Below are 11,118 nucleotides of genomic sequence, written 5' to 3' on the forward strand. Positions count from 1 at the left end.
TAAATTCTCACAGCTCTGTAGCTCCCAAGAAGTAAATGTTGATGTACTGCTTTCCTTGTTAGAAAATCAGGCTAGTCTTCTCCCAGGACGGGGCAAGAAAGACTTGTTGAGGGGCTATGCTGAGATCTTCCTCTCCTCTGAGCTAGAGAAGAGGACCTATCTTCAGACTCAAGTCGGCATCTTTGCTCTCCTTCATTAATACTGTCAAGATGAGTGTCTCTTGGAACTTTCCTGGTGGTCCAGCGGTTAAGATTTTGCCTTCCAATGCAGGGGGTGGGGTTTGATCCCTGATTGAGGAGCTAAGATCCTCATATCTCTTGGCCAAAAAACCCAAACATAAAACAGAAGCAATATTGTTACAAATTCGATAAAGACTTAAAAAAAAAAGAGAGAGAGATGAGTGTCTCTTGCCTCAGGTGAGCAAGTCAGCCTGAAGCTTAGTGCTTAGAAGCAGACAACACCCCGGTCATGGGCTGGTTACCACTTTTCTCCACACCTTTTGGCCTGCTATGACCCTGTCTTAGACTGTTTTGCCTCATAAACCTGATGTGCATTATACTTGCTGTCTCCTCCCCAAACTAAAAGACAAAGACAACTGACCACCATGAGCCTCCGGATATGATTCAATGTATATTTCATTGTATTCAATGTATTGAATTGTATTCAATGTATACAATTCATTCAATTGTATATTTTCATCACAGATGAAATATACAGATCACAGAAGTACAGGGTATTCTTGCCAAATATATTTAACCTGAATCTAAATAAGCCTGTAAATATACATTTCGTTTTACAAGAAATACTGGAAGAACCAGTTGAACAGGGCTACAAAGAAACAGTCATACCAATCCAGTACCCGGATTACTGGACAAGACAAATAACTTGGTCTCTTCAAAAGGGAAATTCTAGATTAAAAGAGACTTAAGGGAAATAACAGCCAAATGTAGTGCATGGTTCTTGATAGGACCTTTATCTGAGCAAATCAGTTATAGAAGATGTTTTGGGGATAACTGAGGAAATCTCAATGTGCACTGGTGTGAAATCCGCTTAAGGGATTACTATTAGCTTTTTTAGATATAATAACGAAATTATGGACATGTAGGAGAATGTCTATCCTTTTTGGAGGTGACTAAAATATCATGTTATATGTAACTTATTTTAAAATGGCTCAGAAAAAAGACTATGTACATAGAGATAAAATATGGCAGAATGCTAGCAGTTACTGAATTGAATCAAGATGGTGGATATCTTGGTGTTAATTGTACTTTTCTTTCTACTTTTCCCATTTTGAATATTTTCATAATTACAGTAAAAGACTATTAAAAATACCTGAGCATATCATGAGGTTTGGATTTCCCTTACATCTATTTCCAAATTACTGCACACCTCAGGCAATCATTGTCAAACACACATTTCTGATTCAGGAGCAGATCTTGTAAACAGTGATCTTGTAAAGTGTTTTAAAGATGTAGAAAGGAGAAAACAAGCAAGGACTGCAACTCCCAAATCAATTGTAATTAGGTTAAACTCTCTAATATGCACAAATGTAGTAGAATTACAACTCTGCTCAACAAAGAGCAGTTCTAATGCAGTGTTAGCAAGAATTAAGCTATCATGAGTAGTACACTATTTAAGTGGCAGGATCAACTGAAGCCCTGTCTGACTTTCCAATACTGTTCACTCTGCATGAAATGCCCTTCTTCCTGCTTCTTACAGTGGACAATAGTCTTTTGTTTTTTTTGCGAGTTCAGCATCTGAACCCTTTTTTATACCTTTGAGAAAATCTCTAACTTAGACTAGATGGAAGGCAAAGCCTTCCTCTGAGTATTTAACATAAGAGCTGAAAGTGCCAGTGTGGGGACTTTAAGACAGCTGCAGGGGTTTTACCCCTCTTTGTATTTTGACGTCTACTACTTGAGTGTGTGCTAACCTGAGGCTTGATTTGACTAACAGAATTGGTGGAGGCGGTGCTGTGTAACTTTGCAGGCCGAGCATTAGGAGATCTGAAGCTTCTGACTTTGCTGCTTGGAATGTCCCCACTTGGAAGAAAGATATCACGAGCAACGTACAGTTTCTCCAAGAGCACCAAGCTGTGGGGAAGCCCAGTCTACGTGAAGAGACCCATTGAGGAGACTTTGACTTGCTACAGTTCTACCTCTTCCTCAGCCTTGTTTCTTCCTCAATTAAGTAATGTTCAACCAATCAAACTGGCTGATTAAGTAGAAAATAACTTTATTAAAATGCTATTAGGTGATTGGCTGAGTTCCCAGCCAACACCAGCCATGTGAGCCATCTTGGATGGCTCAGTCAACCTACAGAATCTTGAGATATAATAATGGTTGTTGGTGTTTGAAGCCATCGAGTTTTGGGGTGGTGGGTTATGCATGCTAAGTTACTTCAGTAGTGTCTGACTCTTTACAACCCCATGGACTGTAGCCTTCCAGGCTCCTCTGTCCATGGGATTCTCCAGGCAAGAATACTGGAGTGGGCTACCATTTTTCCCTCTCCATGTTATGGAGCAGTGGGTGAAGAAAACAGGCAGGTGTTGGCTTTCCTTGCTTTCTTTGCAGCTAGAGATAGCATGTGACCTAGGCTTTGCTGACCAGACTTTCAGTTAGGAGCTAATGACACACAGAAGCAGGAGTTCAGAGAGTTTTTGCTGATGGTGATGGTAGCAGCTGCAGCAAGACTGAACTTCAAGGCAGCAAGGGCTAGTTGCTGTTGAGTGTCCAGGGACAGTGATACCGGCAAGACCAACTTCAGCTGCATCCTTACTGTACTAGATCTCTAGCATAATTTGGGGAAATGTTTCTGGCTGCATGGACTCTGAACATAGTTGTTGGGTCATCCATGAAATTCTGTGAGCTATCTGCTATCATTTAAATAAATTTCTTTTCTCCATAATCAGACAATCTCAAGTTCTGTTGCTTGTGACTAAGATCTCTAAACAATACCCCTTTAAACCAGTTGGCTTCTCTCTTTTTCCTTAAGATAAAATTCAGAGCTCACCAATTACTTCTTTGGAAAACTTCACTGATGTCGTCTCTGTACTTGCTCCCCCATCTAAATATTTTGCCCCTCTTCTAAGCCCCTGGAAGTGTTTTTGGTGTAAATGTTGCTCTTATATCAATTGTAATTTCCAACTTCCTTAATTGTCTACTCCATTAAACGCACAACTTTAAAGGAATGGACTGTACTTTCATCTCTGTATCTCTAGCATCTACTGTAGGGTTCATCTAACATCTGTTGGATGGGTGAATAATTGAAAGATAATATGAAATTGATGGTATGAAATTTAGTTTCTTAAAACAACTCTGGAATTTCTTCTCACTTGATTCCCTCTACCTTTCTTGGTTACTTGGTTACTGACCAAGAGTCCTTTAATACTTGCTCAGACATCACCTGCTTTGGGACTGTGTTCTGACCCATCTGAGAATGCCCTATTTCTAATGCCCCCATAACACACTGGTGGTGCATCATAGGCACAGAAATAGTTAAGGTTCTTGAAAGCAAATAAACGTAGGATTAGGAAATCTGAGTTATTGAGGTTAACACAATCAAAATTAACCACATCTGCTGGGAAGGCCCAGGGAACATTCTGTCTACTTACACCAGCGCTGCTCAGACTTTAATGGGAGGGAGATCTTATTAACCTGCAGAACCAGATTCAGTTTGTCTGGCTTGAGACATGTAGTTCTGCATTTCTAACAAGTACCCAGGTGATGCCTATGGTGCTAGTTTGAGTTACATATTTGAGTAGCAAGGGGGTTATGCTATGTAAAGGGCACCCTCCTGATGGCTGGGAATTCTGAGGCACCTCCTGACAAGTGGTTCATGAACTAGTTGAGGAGATAGGATATATCTGTAAAAAGACTAACAAGGGTGACTCACTTTACTGTCACTTTCACCTTACTAGAAGGTTAACATGCCCCATGGCAGGAGTCCCCAACCTCCTAGTGCCTGTTGATCTTGAGGTGAGTGAGTGAGTGAAGTCACTCAGTCGTGTCCAACTCTTTGCGACCCCATGGACTGTAGCCTACCAGGCTCCTCTGTCCATGGGATTCTCCAGGCAAGAGTACTGGAGTGGGTTACCATTTCCTTCTCCAGGCATCTTCCCAACCCAGGGACCGAACCCAGCTCTTTCGCATTATAGGCAGACGCTTTACCGTCTGAGCCACCAAGGAAGTCTGAGGTGGAGTTGATGTGATAATAATAGAAATAAAGTGCCCAATAAACATAATGCACTTGATCATCCTGAAACTATCCACCCCCAACCTGGTCCACAGAAAAATTGACTTCCACAAAACGGATGTCTGGTGCCAAAAAGGTTGGGGACCACTGACTGACCTAAGGGTTCAAACCATATATATCCAGAAACATTTGAGACCACACATATTCATAGAATGATAGATATGTTCCATGAATAATAATTTTATTTTTATTTTAATAAACAAAATATTCACTTAAATGTTTTAGAGTTCATTCTGAAGGAATTCAGAAAATGTGTATGCCAGTAACTCCCATGAACCATTCCAGCATCTGTGTCCAAGGAGTAAGTATGAGAACACCCATTATAGCTCCGTTTATAACAGTGGAATCGTGGAAGCAATCTCTCCTTTTGCAGGGGGATGGCAAACCAACTGTGGTTATTCACACTTAATGTGAATGAACTGGATCTACATGTATAAATTTCAAAAACAAGGTTGATTGGAAGAGAAAGCAAGTAGCTAAAGGACATGTGTAATTTGAAATTATCTGTGTATATTTAAGCATAGAATAGTATGCATGCTCTTTTACCATATTAAAACATGCATGGGAAATACAACATACAAACTACAGGATAATGGAAAAAGAGCTCGGAAAGGGAGACATGAGGCGGGAGTTTGGGCTGATCTCTGGGAAGGAAAATGAGGGGAAGTTAGGGAGGGAGGCCTTCGTTTTTCTTGCCATATTTTATTGTTAAAAAAGAGAAATGTCAGCGGCCATTAAGGCAAAATATTAACATCTGCATAATCTCAAAATGGGTAGGAGCCTGTAATGAGGAATCAGTCCTTCCATAATCAAAGACCTTCATGTCACACATTCTAGAAGTTAAAATTGAGTTCCTTAATGTGCTGCTGATTCTTATTCTTCAAACAAATGCTGGAACTCCTTTCATTTTCAAATGTATGTTTTCAGTTTTTCCTTTCAAATAAATGTTTGAAGCGTCTTAAGAGGAAAGTCATGGATGACATCCTGTTCACCAATGCAGAGCAGAGCTTTGGGTGGAGGAGTATCTGTCATCCTACTTCGATCCTTCAGGTTGGGCATTTGCTAGAGATGGATAGTCTGCATTTTCTCAGCAGGTGCTTTGGACCCATGTTCCATGTGTCACAAGGCCTTTCCTCTCTTGTGGTTCACAAAGCAGTTCCTAGAGTAGCATGGAGACACACTGAATCTCAGGTTGTACTTGGGTGTAAAAGAGACCCTACAAAATCAAGGAACTGGGGAACTAAGAAACTGGGGTTGGTGGTTCCCAGCCCCTAGCTAGGAGTCCTCTCCTCCTTCTTTTTGGCAATGCTGCTGCTGCTAAGTCGCTTCAGTGGTGTCCGACTCTGCGCGACCCCATGGACAGCCGCCCGCCATGCTCTGCCGTCCCTGGGATTCTCCAGGCAGGAACACTGGAGTGGGTTTCCATTTCCTTCTCCAATGCATGACAGTGAAAAGTGAAAGTGAAGTCGCTCAGTCGTGTCTGACTGTTGGTGACCCCATGGACTGCAGCCTACCAGGCTCCTCCATCTATGGGATTTTCCAGGCAAGAGTATTGGAGTGAGTTGCCATTGCCTTCTCCTTTGGCAATGCAGTTCTTATAAATAGGAAAGGTGTTTTTTTTTTTTTTGATAGTTTAATTTTTACTTTTTGACCATACCAAGTGGCATGCAGAATCTTAGTTCCCCAACCAAGGACGGAACTCTTGTCTCCTGCATTGGATGCACAAAGTCTTAACCACTGGACCACAAGGGAAGTCCTGCAAAGGCTTTTTTTTTTTAATGGGTCTGTTAGGACTTCCCTGGTGGTCCAGTGGTTAAGACTCTCTGTTTCCAACGCAGGAGGCCTGAGTTCAACCCCTGACCAGGGAACTAAGATCCCACATGCTGTACAGCATGATTGAAAAGCAAAATAGTATCTCAATACATCAAAAATCTTTTTCTGTCTTCTGCTTTCTTATTGCTGATAAATTTCCTCTCCTTCCTTCTCTATCCAAGTAATCTTAAAAAAAATTGGGTCTGTCAATTTTTTTATCCCTACAGTATATTTATAATTTTTGTACCTTTATGTTGCATAATTTAAAAAATTATAAAAATGCAAAAAAAAATCCAGAAATATTTTTTGTCAGATAATACAGTATAATGGAAATACAGAAAAAGGGGAAATGCCTGCTACTGTAACTCCACAATTTCCTCTCCTTAGTGATAGCTAATGTTAGCAGCTTGCTAATATATACATATTTGTGTGTGGGGGGATATGTAGTTATAGGTTTTTTTACCTATATAAACACACATAAACATTAAAAAGATAAAGGTAAGATAATATGAATGAGTGAAGAGATGGAGCAAAAGCAACAACAACACGCAGTTGTGGATGTGAAGTAAAGTGGTGATGGAAGTAAAGTCCAATGCTGTAAAGAGCGATATTGCATAGGAATCTGGAATGTTAGGTCCATGAATCAAGGCAAATTGGAAGTGGTCGAACAGGAGATGGCAAGAGCGAACATCTACATTTTAGAAATCAGCGAACTAAAATGGACTGGAATCGGTGAATTTAATTCAGATGGCCATTATATCTACTACTGTGGGCAAGAATCCCTTAGAAGAAATGGAGTAGCCATTATAGTTAACAAAAGAGTCCAAAATGCAGTACTTGGATGCAATCTCAAAAACGACAGAATGATCTCTGTTCGTTTTCAAGGCAAACCATTCAATATCACAGTAATCCAAGTCTATGCCCCGACCAGTAATGCTGAAGAAGCTGAAGTTAAACAGTTCTATGAAGACCTACAAGATCGTCTAGAACTAACACCCAAACAAGATGTCCTTTTCGTTATAAGGGACTGGAATACAAAAGTAGGAAGTCAAGAAACACCTGAGGTAACAGGAAAATTTGGCCTTGGAGTACAGAATGAAGTAGGGCAAAGGGTAATACAGTTTTGCCAAGAGAACGCACTGGTCATAGCAAACACCCTCTTCCAACAACACAAGAGAAGACTCTACACATGGACATCACCAGATGGTCAACGTCAAAATCAGATTGATTACATTCTTTGCAGCCAAAGATGGAGAAGCTCTATACAGTCAGCAAAAACAAGACTGGGAGCTGACTGTGGCTCAGATCATGAACTCCTTCTTGCCAAATTCAGACTTAAATTGAAGAAAGTGGGGAAAACTACTAGACCATTCAGGTATGACCTAAATCAAATCCCTTATGATTATACAGTGGAAGTGAGAAATAGATTCAAGGGACTAGATCTGGTAGACAGAGTGCCTGAAGAACTATGGACGGAGGTTTGTGACATTTTACAGGAGGAAGTGATCAAACCATCCCCAAGAAAAAGAAATGCAAAAAGGCAAAATGGTTGTCTGAGGAGGCCTTACAAATACCTGTGAAAAGAAGAGAAGCGAAAAGCAAAGGAGAAAAGGAAAGATATACACATTTGAATGCAGAATTCTAAAGAATAGCAAGGAGAGATAAGAAAGCCTTCCTCAGCGATCAATGCAAAAAATAGAGAAAAAAATAGCATGGGAAAGGCTAGAGATCTCTTCAAGAAAATTAGAGATAGCAAGGGAACATTTCATGCAAAGATGGGCACAATAAAGGACAGAAATGTTATGGACCTAACAAAAGCAAAAGATGTTAAGAGGAGGTTGCAAGAATACACAGAAGAACTATGCAAAAAAGATCTTCATGACCCAGATAATCACAATGGTGTGATCACTCACCTACAGCCAGACATCCTGGAGTGTGAAGTCAAGTGGGCCTTAGGAAGCATCACCATGAACAAAGCTAGTGGAGGTGATGGAATCCCAGATGAGCTATTTCAGATCCTAAAAGATGATGCTGTGAAAGTGCTGCACTCAATATGCCAACAAATATGAAAAACTCAGCAGTGGCCACAGAACTGGAAAAGGTCAGTTTTCATTCCAGTCCCAAAGAAGGGCAATGCCAAAGAATGTTCAAATTACCACACAGTTGCACTCATCTCACACGCTAGTAAAGTAATGCTCAAAATTCTCCAAGCGAGGCTTCAACAGCACGTGAACCATGAACTTCCAGATGTTCACGCTGGATTTAGAAAAGGCAGAGGAACCAGAGATCAAATTGCCAACATCTGCTGGATCATAGAAAAAGCAAGAGAGTTCCAGAAAAACATCTACTTCTGTTTTATTGACTATGCCAAAGCCTTTGACTATGTGGATCACAACAAACTGTGGAAAATTCTGAAAGAGATGGGATACCAGACTACCTGACTTTCCTCTTGAGAAATCTGTATACAGGTCAGGAAGCAAGAGTTAGAACTGGACATAGAACAACAGACTTGTTCCAAATAGGAAAAGGAGTACATCTGGGCTGTATATTGTCACCCTGCTTATTTAACTTATATGCAGAGTACATCATGAGAAACGCTGGGCTGGATTCAAGATTGCTGGGAGAAAATCAATAACCTCAGGTATGCCGATGACACCATCCTTATGGCACAAAGCGAAGAACTTGATGAAAGTGAAAGAGGAGAGTGAAAAAGTTGGCTTAAAACTTGACATTCAGAAAACTAAGATCATGGCATCTGATCCCATCACTTCATGGCAAACAGATGGGGAAGCAATGGAAACAGTGAGAGGCTTTATTTTGGGGGGCTCCAAAATCACTGCAGCCATGAAATTAAAAGATGCTTGCTCCTTGGAAGGAAAGTTATGACCAACATAGACAGCATATTAAAAAGCAGAGACATTACTTTGCCAACAAAGGTCCATCTAGTCAAAGCTATGGTTTTTCCAGTAGTCATGTGTATGGATGTGAGAGTTGGACTATAAAGAAAGCTGAGTGCCGAGAACTGATGCTTTTGAACTGTGGTGTTGGAGAAGACTCTTGAGAGTCCCTTGGATTTCAAAGAGATCCAACCAGTCAATCCTAAAGGAAATCAGTCCTGAATATTCATTGGAAGGACTGATGCTGAAGCTGAAACTCCAATACTTTGACCACCTGATGTTACGAACTGACTCATTTGAAAAGACCCTGATGCTGGGAAAGATTGAAGGCAGGAGGAGAAGGGGACGACAGAGGATGAGATGACTGGATGGCATCATTGACTCAACGGACATGGGTCTGAGTAAACTGCAGGAGTTGGTGATGGACAGGGAGGCCTGGCATGCAGTCTATGGGGTCACAAAGAGTCGGACACGACTGAGCAACTGAACTGAACTGAAGATAATATTATAAACACTTATTTTATGATTTTTTTTTCTCTATGGAATCATGTTAGGTACCTATTTCCATTATCATTGTGGTATCCACTCAGTTGTGTCCAATTCTTTGTGACCCTTTGGACTATAGCCCCTCAGGTTCCTCTGTCCATGTGATTTTGGGGCAAAAATACTGAGCTGGGTTGCTACTTCCTCCTCCAGGGGATCTTCCCTACCCAGGGATCGAACCCACATCTCTTGTATTGCAGGCGGATTGTTTACCCATTGAGCAATCAGGGAAGCCTACCTATTTCCATGCAAGTATAAAAACCTATCCTAGCCTCTTTAGCAGCTGTGATATATTTCATTGAATGCTGCTGCTGCTGCTGCTAAGTCGCTTCAGTCGTGTCCGACTCTGTGCGACCCCATAGGCGGCAGCCCACCAGGCTCTGCCGTCCCTGGGATTCTCCAGGCAAGAACACTGGAGTGGGTTGCCATTTCCTTCTCCAATGCGTGAAAGTGAAAAGTGAAAGTGAAGTTGCTCAGTCGTGTCCAACTCTTAACGACCCCATGGACTGCAGCCTATCAGGCTCCTCTGTCCATGGGATTCTCCAGGCAAGAGTACTGGAGTGAGGTGCCATTGCCTTCTCCGGTTGAGGTATATTTATGTTTCAATTTTTTAAATATTAAAATACCACAGAACCATTTCTACATATGCACATTTGAAGACTTATCCTACCATTTCTCAGAATTGGAACTGTAAAATCAAAGGGTGGACACATTTGGGGATGATCTACATTCCTAAAATTAGGTGAAATATAATTGTATGAGTGTCAAACTCTGAGCGGAGAAGGCAATGGCACCCCACTCCAGTACTCTTGCCTGGAAAATCCCATGGACAGAGGAGCCTGGTAGGCTACAGTCCATGGGGTCGCTAAGAGTCGGACACGACTGAGTGACTTCACTTTCACTTTTCCCTTTCATGGACTGGAGAAGGAAATGGCAACCCACTCCAGTGTTCTTGCCTGGAGAATCCCAGGGACGGGGGAGCCTGGTGGGCTGCCGTCTATGGGGTTGCACAGAGTCGGACACGACTGAAGCGACTTAGCAGCAGCAGCAGCAAACTCTGAGTGTCACACTATCACATAGTTGCTATATGAGTGTCAAAACTATAAATTCAGTTGCTGTAGAGTGTCAAACACACAGTGGATCTCAGTTGGAATATAAGAAGCTCTTCTTAAATTGTCATCATATGTATTAATATGATTGAAGGCACAAGCATGCTATAGGATGTCAGTCAGAAAAAGGTTGGCCAGCAGTAGACACATGGGAAGTAGAGGAGAAACAAATGCAGCATTACTTTATCCAGGACAGAGAAGCCTTGACTTTTGACCATGTGCTGACTCAACTGGGTTTATCCTGTAGTAGAGCATACAGCAATGAAGTATCACAGTTTGATAACACTTTCGCAAACTTTCCCCACACACTAAATGACCTTCTGAAGATAATTTGGTTTCTCAGAAAGGTTTAGCCCCAGACAGAATATCTATGTACCAGTATCTGGTCCACCTGGTATTTATTCTTCTTATTATAAAGTAATTAACTGATGCTCTAGTCAGTCTTTTGTAAGTGTGGTCAGCAGGCTTCAATTTACTGGCACCTGACCATCTTTACATGTCCA

The sequence above is a fragment of the Giraffa tippelskirchi genome, chromosome 4 (genome assembly GCF_054371585.1).
Source record: "Giraffa tippelskirchi isolate mGirTip1 chromosome 4, T2T-mGirTip1v1.2.pri, whole genome shotgun sequence".
NCBI lineage: Eukaryota > Metazoa > Chordata > Mammalia > Artiodactyla > Giraffidae > Giraffa > Giraffa tippelskirchi.